The 16,844-nt window shown below is 37.1% G+C and overlaps 1 non-coding gene across 1 annotated transcript; it reads right to left on the minus strand.

Annotated features, from left to right (window-relative positions):
- Window positions 1-3,138: 3,138 nt before the first annotated feature.
- LOC120222213 lies at window positions 3,139-3,245 on the minus strand. Its single transcript, XR_005525988.1, has one exon. It is a non-coding gene; the product is annotated as a U6 spliceosomal RNA (small nuclear RNA).
- Window positions 3,246-16,844: the final 13,599 nt, after the last annotated feature.

Consider the following 16,844-nt stretch of genomic DNA (forward strand, 5'->3'; position numbering starts at 1 on the left):
TTTACTGCACTCTTTCTGGGAGAAATTGACATATGTTATTTCAGTTTATTATTATAAGAGCCTTTTGAGGCTGGCACAATTGGTTTTTACCTTCTTTTGATGAATGAAAGAATTGAGACTTAGAGGGTTTATATAAATTGAGTAATTTGTCCAAAGTCAAGGAGCTGGTAAGATGTGAAGCTGGGATCTGAACCCAAGAACTCTGATCCCAGAGTCAGAGCCCTTGGGAGTCAATGTCCCAGTGCCTGCCTGCCACAGATATGTAAGAACACCACTGCAGGATGGACCAACAGGTAGCTCATTACCAGGGACTTCTGCTTGATAAAATGAAAATTAAGTAAACATTTATTTCATTTGCCTCATTGGATTGAATACTGCCTTTTTAGATCATATCAGGGAATATATAACTACATATATAAAAGCTCATACCCACAGTTTGATAAGCTGCAGCTATGGGTAAGGATTGAGCATAAATAAACCAATTTATGTATGGATATATACGTGTATGTATCTATTTTCTAAATTCAGAGTATGTGCATAAAATCAACAGAAACACTGACAGCAAAAACAATAGCAAAACACCAGAACAGAAATTGTTTGCTGTATTTTATTAACCTGTATTTTAATTTGGTGGTACTTTATTTTGAATTTTAAATTTGCCTTAACCTTGCTATCTTGTTTAATTAAAATATTTATATGACTCTCAGGTAAATACGATAGATACAAGTAGCGTTGATTGAGTGCTTGTTTAATGCCTGGTATGCAGTCAGCACTCAGTAAATATTTGTTGAAATAAAGTATGTGTTAGGCAGTGTAGAAAATGCCCACATACAATATCTGTGTCAATCCTGGTCCTGGCAAGAAACAAGTGCTCATCTGAAAACTAAAGGTAACTTAGGAAAGAAGTATTTATAAAGATTTGGGCAGTGAGGCATTCAGGCATTAACAGTGGTGGGAAAATATTTGAAGGGGAGCAGAATATGCCATCCCAAAGTGTGGCACTTTGGCACGTAGATTATTTTAAGCTGAAGTCAATCAAGAACCAGCCACCTCAAGAAAACTTTTACCTTTCCCTTAACTACCTAAAGGAATTTAGACAGTGGGCCTGGCCCAGAAAGAGAGCTATTACCAGAAAAAAAACATTTTGTCTGAGTGGCCTATCCATATGGCAATGCAAACATCTAATTTTGCTCTTCTTATTCTCCTGTGATTCACTCCTTTTAAGCCCCAGACCCCTATCTCTTTCCTTAGCTCATGATAGCACATAAGCCTCAGTTGCCTGACTGCCTTTGGGTCTCATTTTTGTGGGGCTCCCATACGTTCAAAATTAAAATTTTGTTTTTCTCCTGTTAATTGGTTTTATGTTAATTTAATCGTTAGACCAGCCAAAGAACCTAGAAGGGTAGAAGAAAAAATTTTTCATCCTTACACATTACTACCCTTGAAAAGGAACGAGGGAGGAATAGAGTTATCAGTGCCTGGTAAGCACTGGGGCTTGGAAGAGAAGAGGAGTTGCCAGACAGAAGCTGCTACCATAGTCAATGGGTAAAGAAGCCATAGCCCAACAGGAAGAGGAAGTTCCACTCACTGTTGGGTCCCAGCAAGAAGCAAAGGAAAAATAAATCTAGGTGATGCATGTCATGGATGCTAACTGCAGCAAACAGCAGAGTGGAGAAGGGTAGTGAATGAATCGAGGTGGAAGCAAATGGAGAATAAACTCTACATTATTTCATGCTGTCTTCTCAACAATAATGGGTCTTAGAAGTTTCTCCATTTATTTTTGTTTTTTTATATTTTAATTTTTTTAATGTTTATTTATTTTTGAGAGAGAGAGAGAGACAGAGTGCAAGCGGGGGAGAGGCAGAGAGAGGGAGACAGAATCCAAAACAGGCTCCAGACTCTGAGCTGTGAGCACAGAGCCCCATGCACGGCTTGAATTCATGAACCATGAGATCATGACCTGAGCCAAAGTCAGATGTTTAACCGACTGAGCCACCCAAGTGCCCCAGTAGTTTCTCCATTTAAAAGACAAGAGGTGTGCCTGGGTGGCTCCATCTATTGAGTGTCAGACTCTTGATTTCTGCTCATGTCATGATCTCATGGTATGTGAGACTGAGCTCCACATTGGGCTCTGCGCTGACAGTGCAGAGCCTGCTTGGGATTCTCTCTCTTCCTCTCTCTTAGCCCTCCCCCACTCACTCTTACTCTCTCTTTCTCTCTCTCAGAATAAATAAATAAACTTAAAAGAAAATGACTCTGAGAAAAAAAAGAGTAAGTAAAGTTCATTTAGAAATGGCTAGAACTACATTAGGGTGAAGTCTTTGACCTACAAAGACGCTGGTCCATACTCCAGTATTTAACAATATTTTTATTTGTCTAGTATTTATCACAACAAACTTATGTCAGTTAGTATCTAGCCACTGAGGAAAAATCTACTTAACAGGAAAATCAGAGTCAATGCTCTCACTGAAATTACTTTCTAGAAAATAATGCAAATGAGTGGAAAAAATGGTTTCGGATGGGGATTAAGTGCTATAAAGACAGTGAATTATGGTTTCCCGGTGATAGTGACTGGGAGACTACTTAGGATTGGGTGAGCAGGAAAGGACTCTCTGAGGTGAAACTATTTAAGCAGAGAGAGACCTGTGGGATATGAAGAGGCTATGAAGAGGGCAGCCTTTTAAAGTCTGACAGAAAAGTGCTCCAGGCTGAGGGAACCGCAAACACAAAGGCATTAAGAAAGGAGCAAGCTTGGTGTGGTCATGTGAAGAACAGCATAACAATGGCAAAAAGCCATGTGTTTGGAGCTCAGTGAATGAGGACAGTGACACAAGAGGAGGTGGAGGGGAGATAACAAGGCCCTGGGGTGAGTTTGGGTTGCATTCAGGGAACAATAGAACTCCTTTGGAGGATTTTGAGCGGGGTGGCAATGATGTCATCTGATTTACGGTTTTAAAAGATCACTCAGGTTTCTACATTGAGGATGGATCATAAAAGGGCAAGAGAACAGTCACGGAGACCAGTTAGGGTCATATTAGTGGATATGTAAGGACTGAAAAGAATGGGGATGTATTCTTTCTTAGTGGCGAAGTTCTGATGTGAATAGTTTTTTTTTTTTTTTTTAACAAATAGTTTATTAAAAATATGGAACCCTTCACGAATTTGCGTGTCATCCTTGCACAGGGGCCATGCTAATTTTCTCTGTATCGTTCCAATTTTAGTATATGTGCTGCCGAAGTGAGCACCTGATGTGAATAGTATTAAAAGAGAGAAATAATCGCTACAGTTTTGGTTTGAGGAAGTGGGTGAGTGGCAGTGCCATTTACTGAGATGGAGACGACTGGGATGTTCCTGAGGGAGAGAATGAAAAGTTCTGATTGGTGCATTTTGTGTTTGAATGCTTATTCAATATCCATGTGGATATTTCATACACTCAGAAAGGTCAGTGCTAGAGAGAACATCCAGGATCACCAGCTTATCAATGGACTTTAAAACCATGGGGCTGGGACTGTATTGGGTTACCCAGACAGAGAGAGTGTAGACAGAGATGATCATGTTTAGCACCTAAGTGACTCAGAATTAAAGCACTTTTTATTTATGACATTCTTTTTGGTGCCTGAACTCTAACTGACGGCTAAGAAAGATTTTAGTTTTCCCTAGAATGTATTTAGCCTGTGTGTGAGTGATTTTCAAATGTATTTATTTTTAATCATCATTAATGTTTTGCAAGCCAAATCCTGTGAAGAAAACCACTGTGTAAAATACATTGAAATATGAATTATACAAATCTGGGTGATGGGCACATCAGGTTTATTACAATGTTCTCACTGCTTTTGAATGTGTTTTAAACTTTCCGTGAATAAAAGCATAAAAGAAGTTGAGTATAACTGTCCTGGTTGAAGTAGGAGATGGACATCGAAGGCCAGTCTACTTCTCTCCTTAACTGCCAATTTATAGAATTCCCACAATTCCTCAGAACAAACTCCAAAGTCCCTGCCATTGATAAATATTTCTGAAGTTTCTGTGATCTAATAATTAAATATAAGTAGGAATATTGCGCAATCACCATGAAAACACTTTACAATTACTATTTTGTTAATGCTTATGACAAGCTTACATGATGGGTACTGTTAACATTACCATTTTGCAAATGGAGCAACTGTGGCTTGGAGAGGTCATGTAATTGGCTCAAGTTCAAGTAGCCGGTAATTGAAGGAGCTATGATTCGAGTCCAGGCCACTTGACTTCACATTAATAACTACATTAACTAGAGCAGTTGACACTCAAATTGACTTCAACAACAAAAATATAACAACCCAAAATTCAATCAATCCTTTATGAAGGATGAGAATTTTCCAGTTAACAATGACAAAGATGTTAAATTCTGTCTGTGCGTTTCTTTACATCACGAACTCTCTGCATTGTGTTTCTCAGAGCCACAATTTTACTCTTCTCCTTCTATTTATGAAATATTAGCTCTGAAAATGAATGTCAACTAGAGTCACAGTGACTGGCGTTTATTCCTAACCTAGTGACAGCAGAATATAGAAGTTCAAAGAAATGATTAATTAACTCAGTGATGCACCCACCATGTATAGTAACACTGATTTAAAGATATTTGTACCAGGTTGCTTTTTCTTGACTAGACTATTATCACTTTATTTTAGCTGCGATTTATGTCCAAATCAGGGGAATCTTTGATCCTGATATATTTTTTTTGGAGATCAAAGTTTCACATGTAACACTGTGCTTTACAAGGTCTCAATGCAATGCGTACTGTTCTAAACTATGAAAGTAATGTGAAAGAATAATTTGCCTCGGTGCTGGGAAATTAACTATTAGACATGCAGTTTCTCCAGCAATCTATTGTAAATAATAATCTAGCTGAAGTATGGAAAGAAAAGTGAATCTGTTATAACAGTACACCTCAATTAATTTCTTTCCATTTTCTCGTATTAGCCTCTTGCACCTAGATTGAAGAGACAGGTTACTTGGAGTGTGTGTGTGTGTGTGTGTGTGTGTGTGCGCGCGCGCATGTGTGCATGTGTGTGTAAGTAAATTTGTTTGTGCATTTTATTGTTTTCTTCTAGGTTTTTATTGGGGAAAAGGGAGAATGTCAAAGCTATTTTTATAGTCTTCTCTTTTCTTATTTTTTTGATTGCTAAATGATGCAGAATATATATTATTATCTTTTTAACATAGGCTCAATTCATGTGTAAGATCTAAGCAAATACTACAAACATCCTGTCACTTCCAACCTCATAGTTCCAGCCAGCAGAATAACTTTTTAAATCATGGCAATCACAGTAAAACTTTGATTCTTCAGTGGTGAAATGAAATAAGGAATCCCTTCCCATCTAAAATAATTATATCCATCTAAAATAGTTATATCATAATTCTCTATTTGGTTCACCTTATATCTCTGTCTTTTTCCTTCCCTCTCCACCTCTCTCCTCCCATCATGGAGTAAAGACTGGAGAAGGATGGATTTAACTAGCCACAGTAAGATTCAAAATTACTCAAAGATAAAATAATTTTTGTTATTCGTTTTGAATGACAGTATTTAATATGGTCTGGTTATACAACTGTCATTCATTAGGTCTGTGCTTGGAAGAATAGCACATCAGAATAATTAATAAATAATGTTAATATTTCAAAGTTTACACTATTGGATGTGAACTGCTACATCAAGAGAGCAGATCTGAAATTCTACTCCTGACCTAGAGGCCTAAATTAAAGTAAACAGAAACCACTAAAGAACAGCAAACTTACCAAACTAAAAGCAGGTCACAACTTTGTCCCCAAATCTTTGAAAAGTTTTCTTTCTAAAGAAAAAATTAAAAAGTGGTATCTGAATACCCACAGAAATATTTGTATAGTTTGGTGAGGATATTCTTCATGTTTCAAAGACATAGTCAGATGGGGAAAAGGGAGTCCATTAAATCCAGGAAAATCACACCAATCTTCTTCAACTTGGAGAGAGACAGATATAGAGAATGGGTAGAATTTATTAAGACTAATGTGGAAATGACTGTTTGGGGAAGGGAAGAAAAATGATGAACTTTAACCCTCAGTGTAGTCTTTCTATCAGACAAAAGCATAGAGATTATTCTGAATAGCAGGAAAAATGTAAAGCTTAAGGAAACCTCACACAATTTGAGTGCCCCCATCACAGAAAGTCAACCAATCATATTGTAGGAAAAAGAGAAGACTGTGGGTTCTCAAAGCAAACATTTCTACACTTAAACTCTTCTCAAGTAAACTCTTGAAGTGTCTTGTCATGTTTCATCATACACATGCTGAGTTAACAAAAAAGCAAGCAAGCAAGCAAGCAAGCAAGCAAGCAAGAAAGAAAGAAAGAAGGAAGGAAAGAAAGAAAAACAGAAAAATTAAGATTAGATTAATTAGATTAATTTGAGAATTGTTGTTATTAAAATATGTCATTGATGAATGTGGTATAATCTTCATTTGTTTAGCTCTTTAGCTTTCATCATCAAAGCTTTATAATTTCTACATATATGTCTTACACTCCTCTGTTAGATTTATTCTTGGGTGTGTGATAATTTTGATGCTTTGGGGAAAGGCATCTACTATAAAATTTTATTTTCTAATTTTTGTTCCTGCTATTCAAAATAAATTGTGTTGAACAAACCTGTTAACTTCAACAATTTATTGTAATAGTGTGTGGATTCTTTAGGAGCTTCCATACCCACTCATATCGTCTGGATATAGTGAGTTTCATTTTTCCCCCTCAAATCCTTCTGCCATATGTTAGTTGGCGTGCTTGTTTGCTTGCTTTGTCTTACTGTACTAACAGCCTCTCAAGTTAATTATTGAAAAGGAATGGTGGTCCTGGATACCTTATTTTGTTCCCTAATGGAAAGAGGAAACGTTCAATATTTCCAATTATATATATGTTATAGATATATGTTGTATATTTAATAATATATAATATAGATCCTTTGTGTAGATTTTTAACCCATATTAAAGAAACTCATTTCTATTCTTAAGTTTTATGCATCCTCTTTTTCACAAAAATATAGTGAATTTTTCCAAATGTTTTATCAAGCGTTGGAACTAGACTCAGATACGGCATAGAATTTGGTATTATAAGATTGAGAATTTAAAACTGATAAAAATTCCTACAGTAGCCATCTGTGCCTCAATTTTTTGGCATGCAAATATTCAAATTAAGGAAACATAATTTCCTTAATTGTTGTAAGACTATCCAGATTTACTATATCTTCTGGTGTCAGTTTTGTTCATTTTCATTTACATGAACATATCTTTAAGAATCTACATTTTAAATCTAAATTCAGTTATTTAGAATATGATATTTTCTAGTTTTAATAGATATAGTACTTTTAGTAATGTCCTTTTTAAATTCTGAGTATCAGTCATTTGTGCCTATTCTTTATTCTTTTTGATCAGTATTCCTAGAAGGATTTTCATTTTATTAGGCTTTTCAAATTTATCCAACATTTGTATTTGTTTACTCATGCATAATATATTTATTTTCTTTTATTAGTATTTTTATCTTTATCCTTTCCTTCATTCTAACTTTCTTGTATTTTATTTTCTTTGTATTTATGACTTCTTAAGTTGGGTACTTAGCTTATTTTTTCTGTTTTTTCTCTTTTTTAATATATGAATTTAATACTATAATTTTCTTCTAGATTTATATGCACCTTGGTTATCATTTAGTTAAAATTACTTTGTTCAGGTCATGATCCCAGGGTCATAGGCTTGAGTCCTGCATAGGGCATGGAGCCTTCTTGAGATTCTCTCTCTCTTTCTCTCTCTCTCTTTTTCTCTCTCTCTCTCTTTCTCTCTCTCTCTCTTCCTTTGTCATTCTCCCTGACTCATGTGCTCTCTCTCTATAAATACATATATTTTTCTAATTTTCATTTTAATTACTAATCTTACTCTATATTGATATGTAATGTCTAATTTATAACACATGGGCATCTTCTGGTTGTCAACTTACACTGATTCTAACTTGATGTATTTTGGTCCAAGTGTCACCAGCTAGACCCCAAGACCTGACCTTTATTGCCTACCTGCTTGTACTTATCAATATTTGTTACATTTATTCTTAAGTTCATCTTTCCAGTGTATCTCTTATCTCAGCAAATGGAAACTGAAATCAGCCCTCAAGTGATAGTGACTGCCCTGACAAGACCTCTAGCTAGCCCAGACCACCCAGCCTAGTTCAAGTGTAACCCCTGACTCATACCTGTGCAGATGGACCATGGAGTGACCTCTAGAACGATGGACAACTGCTTTTAACTTATTATAACACTGAAATTTCTACTCAAGGAGGAACACAAGCTTTGTTTACATAACATAAAATATATGTATCGGCAGTTTCCTTAAGGCACATGTGTGGTCGCATGCCCACCACTACATATGATGACAAGGCTTCCCTCTCTAAATATTCATCCTCAATAAAAAGAACCCATTCACCCTTGCTTGGGGAATCCTGGCTTTGGAAGTTATTCCCCACGATCTCCTTATTTTCTGCACATAAGTTTACGTTGTGTGACAGCTCTACCTGCTCACCAAGGAGCAAACTCACATTGGTTCAGTCACAAAAGATTATTGTCTGTATGATTTCAATCCACTGGGATTTTTCACTGGAATATTTGACTTAGCATATTGTAAATATTTGGAAATATTTCATATGTGCTTGAAAATATGTATTCTGCAATTGTGTGCAGTGTTCTCTATGTATTAACTACATCAATGTTATTAATTGTAATGATCCAATTAATCACGATCTGAAAGAAAAGGCACGCCTGGGTGGCTCAGTCGGTTAAACTTCTGACTTTGGCTGAGGTCCTGAACTCATGATTCATTGGTTTGAGCCCTGTGACGAGCTCTGTGCTGACAGTTCAGAGCCTGGAGCCTGATTGAGATTCTGTATCTCTCTCTCTCTGTCCCTCCCTCCCCCACTTGTGCTCTTTCTATCTCTGTCTCTCAAAAATAAATAAATGTTAAAAAATTTTTTAATTAAAAAAAGATCTGAAAGGAATTATTTGAAAGGCGGTCTGTGACTTTTACTCTATGATTAGGAACATGTGAAGATTTGGCCTTTGGTGGAACCCTACTTGCAAGACTATGTCAAAAACCCTTATGCTGGATCCAAGATGAAAGCTAAATACTGACCGAACACCTGAAAGTCATCATTAAATTAGTTAATTGAGTAATTTATAATTGATGAGTAGGTGGTATTTAATGTGATACAGCAGATTCTGAGGAGTTTACATTAAATTAGTGTTTATTTTGCTTAAGTACACGCATTAGTAATTCTTTCAGAAAGCCTCCATAAGGACAAAATTTCCATCTCCTAGGGACATTGCCCTGCTTCTAAGATACAATTTTCCATATGTCAGAGACTGGCTCCGGCATGTCCAGGGGTCCCTGAAGGATGGACGGTGTCGGCGAGAGAGAGAGTGAGAGAGCCCCGGAGATTCTTTCTGATCACCAGGCAGGCATCTCTGCTCTGACTGGGGCTCAACTTTATTTTATAAGTATTTGGGGGATGGCACAGAAGTGGCATTTGCCTTAGACAATGATTTCTGATGACAAACTTTTTTGATATGTAAGAATTTCCCGGAAATCTAGAAGACTCCTGCATAACCTTTATCAATTGTGATTGAGATGCTTATCCTATGGGGAAGAAGGTATCTTTAGACAAAGTTTTTAGCATAAAAAGGGTGAAGTTACTTCTTTTAAGGTGGAAGTATCAAGAAAAACAGGTCTTCCAGGAAACACCTTTGCTCTCATAATGACAAAAGTAGTTCCTCAATAGGTTCCTTCACAGGGAGTAATCAGCATATACAAGGCCAGAAAATGCTCCAGGCAGAAACAAATGGGTGGGGGTAGATATTTGCCCTTAACTCTAAATTAGACTCTTTGCCTCCGGGCCAGACTCAAGCCCCCTTTATTATGTAAGTCTTGGATCTGCAAGACCCTTAGGAAGAGCCTTTTGACAATCATCTTTGGAAAGGCAAGGACATGCCTTTCCTTATTATCAATCTGTGTGGGGAATATCAGTCTGATCTGGAATATTGTGAGGCCTGGTCAATACCAGCAGCCTCATTTACAACATGAGCCAGTAGTAGCAGAAGGAGATACCAGTTTCCTTGCTGTGACTGCCATCCAAAGAGGCTGGTGCGGCTCCTGGCATCCATACTTACAGGTGAATGCTTTTTCTGCTTACTTCTTGAGAAGCCAAACTTCCAGGCTGTCCTAGGTGCTATTTCTCAAGTTATCAACCTGAATACTTTCAGAATCTCAAGACCTTTCCAGAACAATAATGCTCTTGCATGGTTTTGGCTATAGTACTTTTCAGAAATCTAATCCGTATCTTTCTATCTTTTAGAAATTTCCAATGTTCTAGGCCTACAGATAGTATTCTCCATAGTGAGTACTATTTATGAATTTTAAGTAAATATTATTAATGTTAAGAAGTTTGGATAGAATTTTGGCGTGTGTGCCCTAGCATCCATTTGGACCCATTCTCTAGGTTTTTGGTGTTTGTTTGTGACTTTCCTAGTATCTCTTAATGAGATTTGGAGAATTTTCCCTGACTACAAAGACTCACTGTCCAGGGAAAAGTGCAGCTTGGACGGGCTGTCATCATTATTCAAAGAACCATGATCTGCCACCCCTCCCCCTCCCAAATACTACTTTCATATATGAATTATTTGGAGCTGGAGGCCATTGAGAATCAACAGATGTAGAAAGAAGCCTCCTCAGAGCTTCCCTTACCTGACTAAGAGCAGAAACTTTCGAGACATGATGGCCATAAAGCTCTCTCTGGGGTGGGGGTGGGGGTGGGAGGCTGGCAGTTTTGTTGCCATGAGAAAATGGAAAGTATGCACCAACATGGACTTGCACAAACACACTTTACTAACTAACCATTGTCTTATATCAGTTTCCCCCATATAGTTGCCTTCCTGCCCCTGAAAGCTCAAAACCCTTCTCCTTTTTATTGCCACTTCTCCACAAAGGTATTGTGGATTATAATTTTTACAAAGGTAAATATTTACAAAGGTAAAACGGATTCTAATCCTCCAGGTCTGGAGCCTCTTTGGGGTTTTTATTTCATTTCTGTGAGGACTGACATATGCCTACAAAATAACAATTTTTCTCTCGTTAATTTGTCTTTTGTCAGTTCTATTTGCAGGCCCCCAGGCAATGAACCTAAGAGGATGGAAGAAAAAGTTTTTTTCCACCCTGTCAGAGGTGTATCCACAGCGTATGAAAATATACTTACAAACCTGCAGAGTAGATGGCATAATTACATATCCAAATATATGCAAGAAGCATAGGTAACCTTAGGTGCAGCTGGGCGGCTCAGTCAGTTAAGCGTCCAACTCTTGGTTTCAACTAAGGTCATGATCTCACAGTTTCACGAGTTGGAGCCCCAAGTTGAGGCTTTGTTAACACAGACCCTGCTTGGGACTCTTCCCCTTTCTCCCCTTCTCCCCTGCTTGCACTCTCTGTCTCTCTCAAAATAAATAAAAATAAACTTAAAAAAAAAAAAGAATAGATCATTTTCGGCAAGGAAAATGCATAGAAATAGAAAGCGAAAATAGGGTAGGAAATTAAATGCTCTATTTAAGATTTAGTGGCTAAATCAGTTTCTTTAGAACAAAAGTTCAGAAACAAGGATGGGCTGATGAACTAGGACAAAGCTATTCCAACTGAACCGTGTCATTCGCTTGTATAAGACACTTCGCTTCATATAAGCAACAGAATACTTGTCCCGACCTTATAAGGATCTCTATAACCTGGTCATTGTCAACTGTACAAGGCTGAACTTCTGATTTCACTGGCTTTATTATATGGGGTGTAGCTTATAGCTTTATTTAGGGTCCTCAAACATGCTCTGCCCCTTCAAAATATCCTCATGACTTTGTATATGCTGTTTCCTGGACCGATTTTTATTTTTAATTTTTAAAAATGTTTATTTTTGAGACAGAGAAAGAGAGAGACAGAGAGAAAGAGAGAGAGTGGGGAGGAATAGAGACAGAGGGAGATACAGAATTCAAAGCAGGCTCGAGGTTCTGAGCTGTCAGCCCAGACCCCAATGTGGGCTCGAACCCACGAACTGTGAGATCATGACCTGAGCTGAAGTCAGGTGCTTCACCGACTGAGTCACCCAGGCACCCATCCTGGGCCACATTGTTAAAGCTAATTTTTCAATCTCAGCCAAATTTTTACCTTCCTAGAAAACAATTTTGGATCCCTCCCCTTAATCACTACAGGAAACCTTATTATGACTTCTGATAACACTTTGTAACTCTATTTCATAGTACTCAGCATACAGCAATAATTAAATAATTGCTTTTGTAATAGTTCTTCCCACACTGACAGAAGAACAGGAGATTTACCAGATCAGGGACTATGGTTGTCTTCCTCATTGAATGAAGATTATTGAGGACAACTTGAATTCCAATGGAAAGAAATTTTTTGAAACATTAAACTCAAACCAAAGCATACTGATAGCTAAGACCATAAAAATCAACATGGAAATTTGAAAACCAACCTCTTATTTATGTATTTATCACCCATGTATAATTTTAAGGTAACTGAGAGCGATGATTCTTATTTCAATTACAAATCTGAAAATCATTTACAATGAATTTTTACAAATATGTTGCAGCTTTGGGTAGCAAAAGATACTGAGTTAAGAATTAGAAGTCTGTATTCTAATTCTAAGTCATTAATTGCATGACTTCTCTCTTCTCTTTCATGCACCTATATTATTTTTAAGATATGGGGCTTGAATAAAACCATGTGTATAAGTTGTTTGGATAGTTTCTTAATTTTTTTTTAAATTTATTTTTGAGAGGGAGAGAGAGGCAGAGTGTAAACCAGGGAGAGGCATAGAGCGAGAGAGGGAGACACAGAATCCGAAGCAGGCTCCAGACTCTGAGCTGTCAACACAGAGCCCAACTCAGGGCTCAAACCCACGAACCATGAGATCATGATCTGAGCCAAAGTTGGAAGCTCAACTGACTCAGCCACCCAGGCGCCCCTTCTTTTTTATTTTTTTAATGTTTTTTAAAATTTATTTTTGAGAGAGAGAGAGAGAGAGACAGAGTTTAAGTTAAGGGGCAGAGAGAGAAGGAGACACTGAATCTGAAGTTGTTTGGATATTTTAAAAAATTTTATATTTTTAACCCTTGTTATTATCTCAACATACTACAGTATTTAATAAATGGTAATCATATTGAAAATTGGAATTGTTATCAGCAATCTTCAAATATTTCTGGTTATTACATATGCTCTGACATAACCATATGTTTGGATTAATAAATTAATGCATTTATATTATTATAAATGTATTATAAATATGTTATATTTAGAAATATAATGCCTTTTTTATTATTATATTTAGTATAGCCTTGAACCTTACTTCAAAATGTCTTGTCCCACTTTAATGTTTTCCAAAGAATGCTATCATATTGCTATTTTTGTTTTGGGGGTTAATTTTGGAACCTAGAGTATATATTCCTTTGTTGGTTTGTTGCGTATTATCCATATTTGTGAACATGAGTCAGGTCAATCCTAAGCATCCTTGTATCAAGATCCACTTTTACAGTACCTAGGATATCTTCTTTACTCCCAGATCACACCTCTGGTAAGGACATTGGCTTTTAATAAGTGGACATTGATAAAGGTGTGTTGACGTGGATATTATTTTCAGTTATTTTTTCAGCTATTTGCACAAGATAAGGAGTTTGTCTGCACACATCAACAACCACCAGAAGGAAAAAGATGATATTCTATTTCTCACCAGAGTCCCTTCAATGAGATGTCAATCAAAGTATGTTAGTGTAGTCGTCAGTACCCACATTAATATTGAAATATGCATTAAACTTTACAAAACAATAAAGACAAGCTGGAGAGGTCCCAGCAAGTCATTGATTTTGATCTTAGTCAGATTAAATATTCGTCTTGACAAACTAAAAGAAAAATACTTCTTAGAAAAAAAAAAACGGAGCGACAACAAAAAAGCTCTTGCTCTTCAGTCCCTTCCTCTAAAGGATCAAGGGAGGAGGTACTAACAACTGTTCTTAAAGGCCACCGTAGTGTTGGTAGTTTGCAAATACAGAGCATTTATTGTTTGATTTTTGCCTCTCCTTACAACCTAAGTTTGGCAGAAACCCCACAGCATATTCTCAGGGAAAAAGAAAAAAAAAACTTAGACATTTCAACCATCTGCCAGATATACCTATCAAATTATTCATTTCTCAGGCTGCTTAAGGTTATTTAAATTCATAGCTTTTCAAACTACTGACAAGGTTTGCACACTGTGAAGAAAATGAATATTGTTAAGGGTTAAATGGACAGCTTCACACTTTAAATGCATTATAAATTCACCCCAGGCACTCTCCTACTGATTTTTCTCTTTATTATTTTATTTTACAATCAATGACTCTTCATAATTATGGACCGTGCTGACAATCTGCATGTCAAGGGATAGATTCAAACACCACTGACCCAGGTATAGGACATTAGTTGCATTATACCACCCAGGAAACAACTTTCCCGTAAATTTTAGATATACAAATAGAGCTTCCCAAGGAAATATACACAAAGTTGAGTCCACATTTTGCCTTACTGGGTATATATCACCTATCCCCTGGGCAATTTGCATGGCCTGACATGAAGACAGGCAAGATCACCTTTAGAAGTGGTCATCATTAAAATGCAGGCTGTCTATCAAGAGAAATTGTCTCCCAGAAATCAATACCTTAAAAACCCTTGTGGCTAACTGTTCTGCCAGACACTTTCAAATTTTTATAATGCTGAAAAATAGTGTGGAGGAAGCAGAGGTTCCCTTTCTTTGATTTCTTTTTATCACATTCTGTCAGTCCTCGATCAAGTTTCATAACTCAGAGACATACATTTACCACCAGGTATAGTTCAAAGAGATGTTGACCTTTGATTTCCAAAACCCCTTAGATTTACTCTTTGCTTTTTCTGAGAGAGTCTCTCTTTCCATAGACCACCAGAATAATACAAACAAGGAAAAGGCATGCTGAGTTCAGGACGATTCAGGATGGATCTGGGCCCCCTGGTGGCCAATGGGCCATACTTCACCATCCTTCCTTTATTGCTTGCTTTGCAAAATTGGTTTGGTTGAGAGACTGCTTTGCAAAATTGGTTTGGTTGAGAGACTGCAAAGTATGTTAAATAAACTTTGATGCAAAGGAGCAAGCATGCTCAGAGTGTCTGACAAGTATTACGTGTGTGTAAACAATTATCATGTTTACACGGTTTATACTGTAATAAAACCCTGTTCTTTCCCATTAGACACGCTTGGCAAAAGATATTCTTTTCCCATCTTACGACTAAATGAGTCAAGCTATGCCAGTTATTTACCTTTTCTGAGTCTTAATTTTTCTCACCTGTAAAATAGGGTTAATAATTCTATCTAGGTCATAGAGTTCTTGTGTGCAATCAATGCGACGACGTGTTAGAGCCACGATTTTGCAGTGCTGGGAAATGACAGTTGAAAATTAGAGCAGTGATATGATAGTTGGTATGATGATGTAATTACATCAACCTAATGGATATCATGATAGATGATAGTTGTGAAGATAGTTCTGTCCAATTTTATGTAAAGTGGAGTTAGGTTCTTAATTTATGAATTATGAATATAGTTCATTTATTGATAATCTTCAAGTTCAGATACATAGGAAGTAGAAATTGTTTTCATTTTCCCCTCTGCCCATTGAAACAGGATCACAATTATTAAGAGCTGAGTCTGGGCAAGCTCCCACAAGTCTGAAACTAAAATACTGTCTGTTTGCACTGAAAACAATAGAAAATTGTGGGGTTGTAATAGCACCATTAAACCAAAATATCCCAATTTCATATAAAATATGCAGCATTATAGGAGATATTGTTGTTTCAGGAGAATGTGGCTTAGAGGATGATAAACAAGAAAAGAGGCTTCTACAAAGATTGGGGCCATTGGCCATTTGCATAGGCCTTGTAGTTTAGAGGCAGTGGAGTATCCACAGATAGGTTCTGACATCAGAGTCTTGGGTTTGGATTCTGGCTTCATCGCCTGAGGCTGGCTGTGACCAGAAGAAGATGCCTAAATATCCCTGTGCCTCAGTTTTCACATCATCACTACAGGAATAACAATAAGCTTACATCTCATAAGGTTTTTTTTTCAGAGGAATATATGAATTTACATATTTTTTAAACATTTTTTAATGTTTTATTTATTTCTGAGAGAAAGAGAGAAAGAGGCAGTGTGAGTAGGGGAGTGTCAGAGACAGAGGGAGGCACAGAATCAGAAGCAGGCTCCAGGCTCTTAGCTAGCCGACAGCACAGAGCCAGATGCGGGGCTCGAACCCATGAACCGTGAGATCGTGACCTGAGCCAAAGTCGGATGCTTAACCGACTGAGCCACCCAGGCGCCCCCATGAATTTATATTTTTAAGTGTATGCAAGAGAACGACAATCAATAGTAATGCTAGCTAATCCTGTTGCAGTTCCTCCATATGCATTGCCTAATGGATGTCTGATGACACACTCAAAATGCAAGCAATACGTTAGCTGACTCTTAAGATGTTTACACCTTGTGGTTAATGATCATCGTTGAGACAATGAGGAGAGAATGACTAGGTGTTCTCTTCTACCACCCTTGAGCTTTAATAACATGCTTGCTGTAAAGCACTAAGGCTTTGGTTAGCCACAAACAGGAATTTCTACACCTGAAATAATTTGTACATTGAGATGGATTATTGAAGAAGGTAGTGGAATTTCCTTCTTTGAAGAAATTTAAAAATGAGATTGTTAAAGGTGAG

Source organism: Hyaena hyaena, unplaced genomic scaffold, assembly GCF_003009895.1.
Source record: "Hyaena hyaena isolate Hyena2069 unplaced genomic scaffold, ASM300989v1 scaffold_850, whole genome shotgun sequence".
NCBI classification, from domain to species: domain Eukaryota; kingdom Metazoa; phylum Chordata; class Mammalia; order Carnivora; family Hyaenidae; genus Hyaena; species Hyaena hyaena.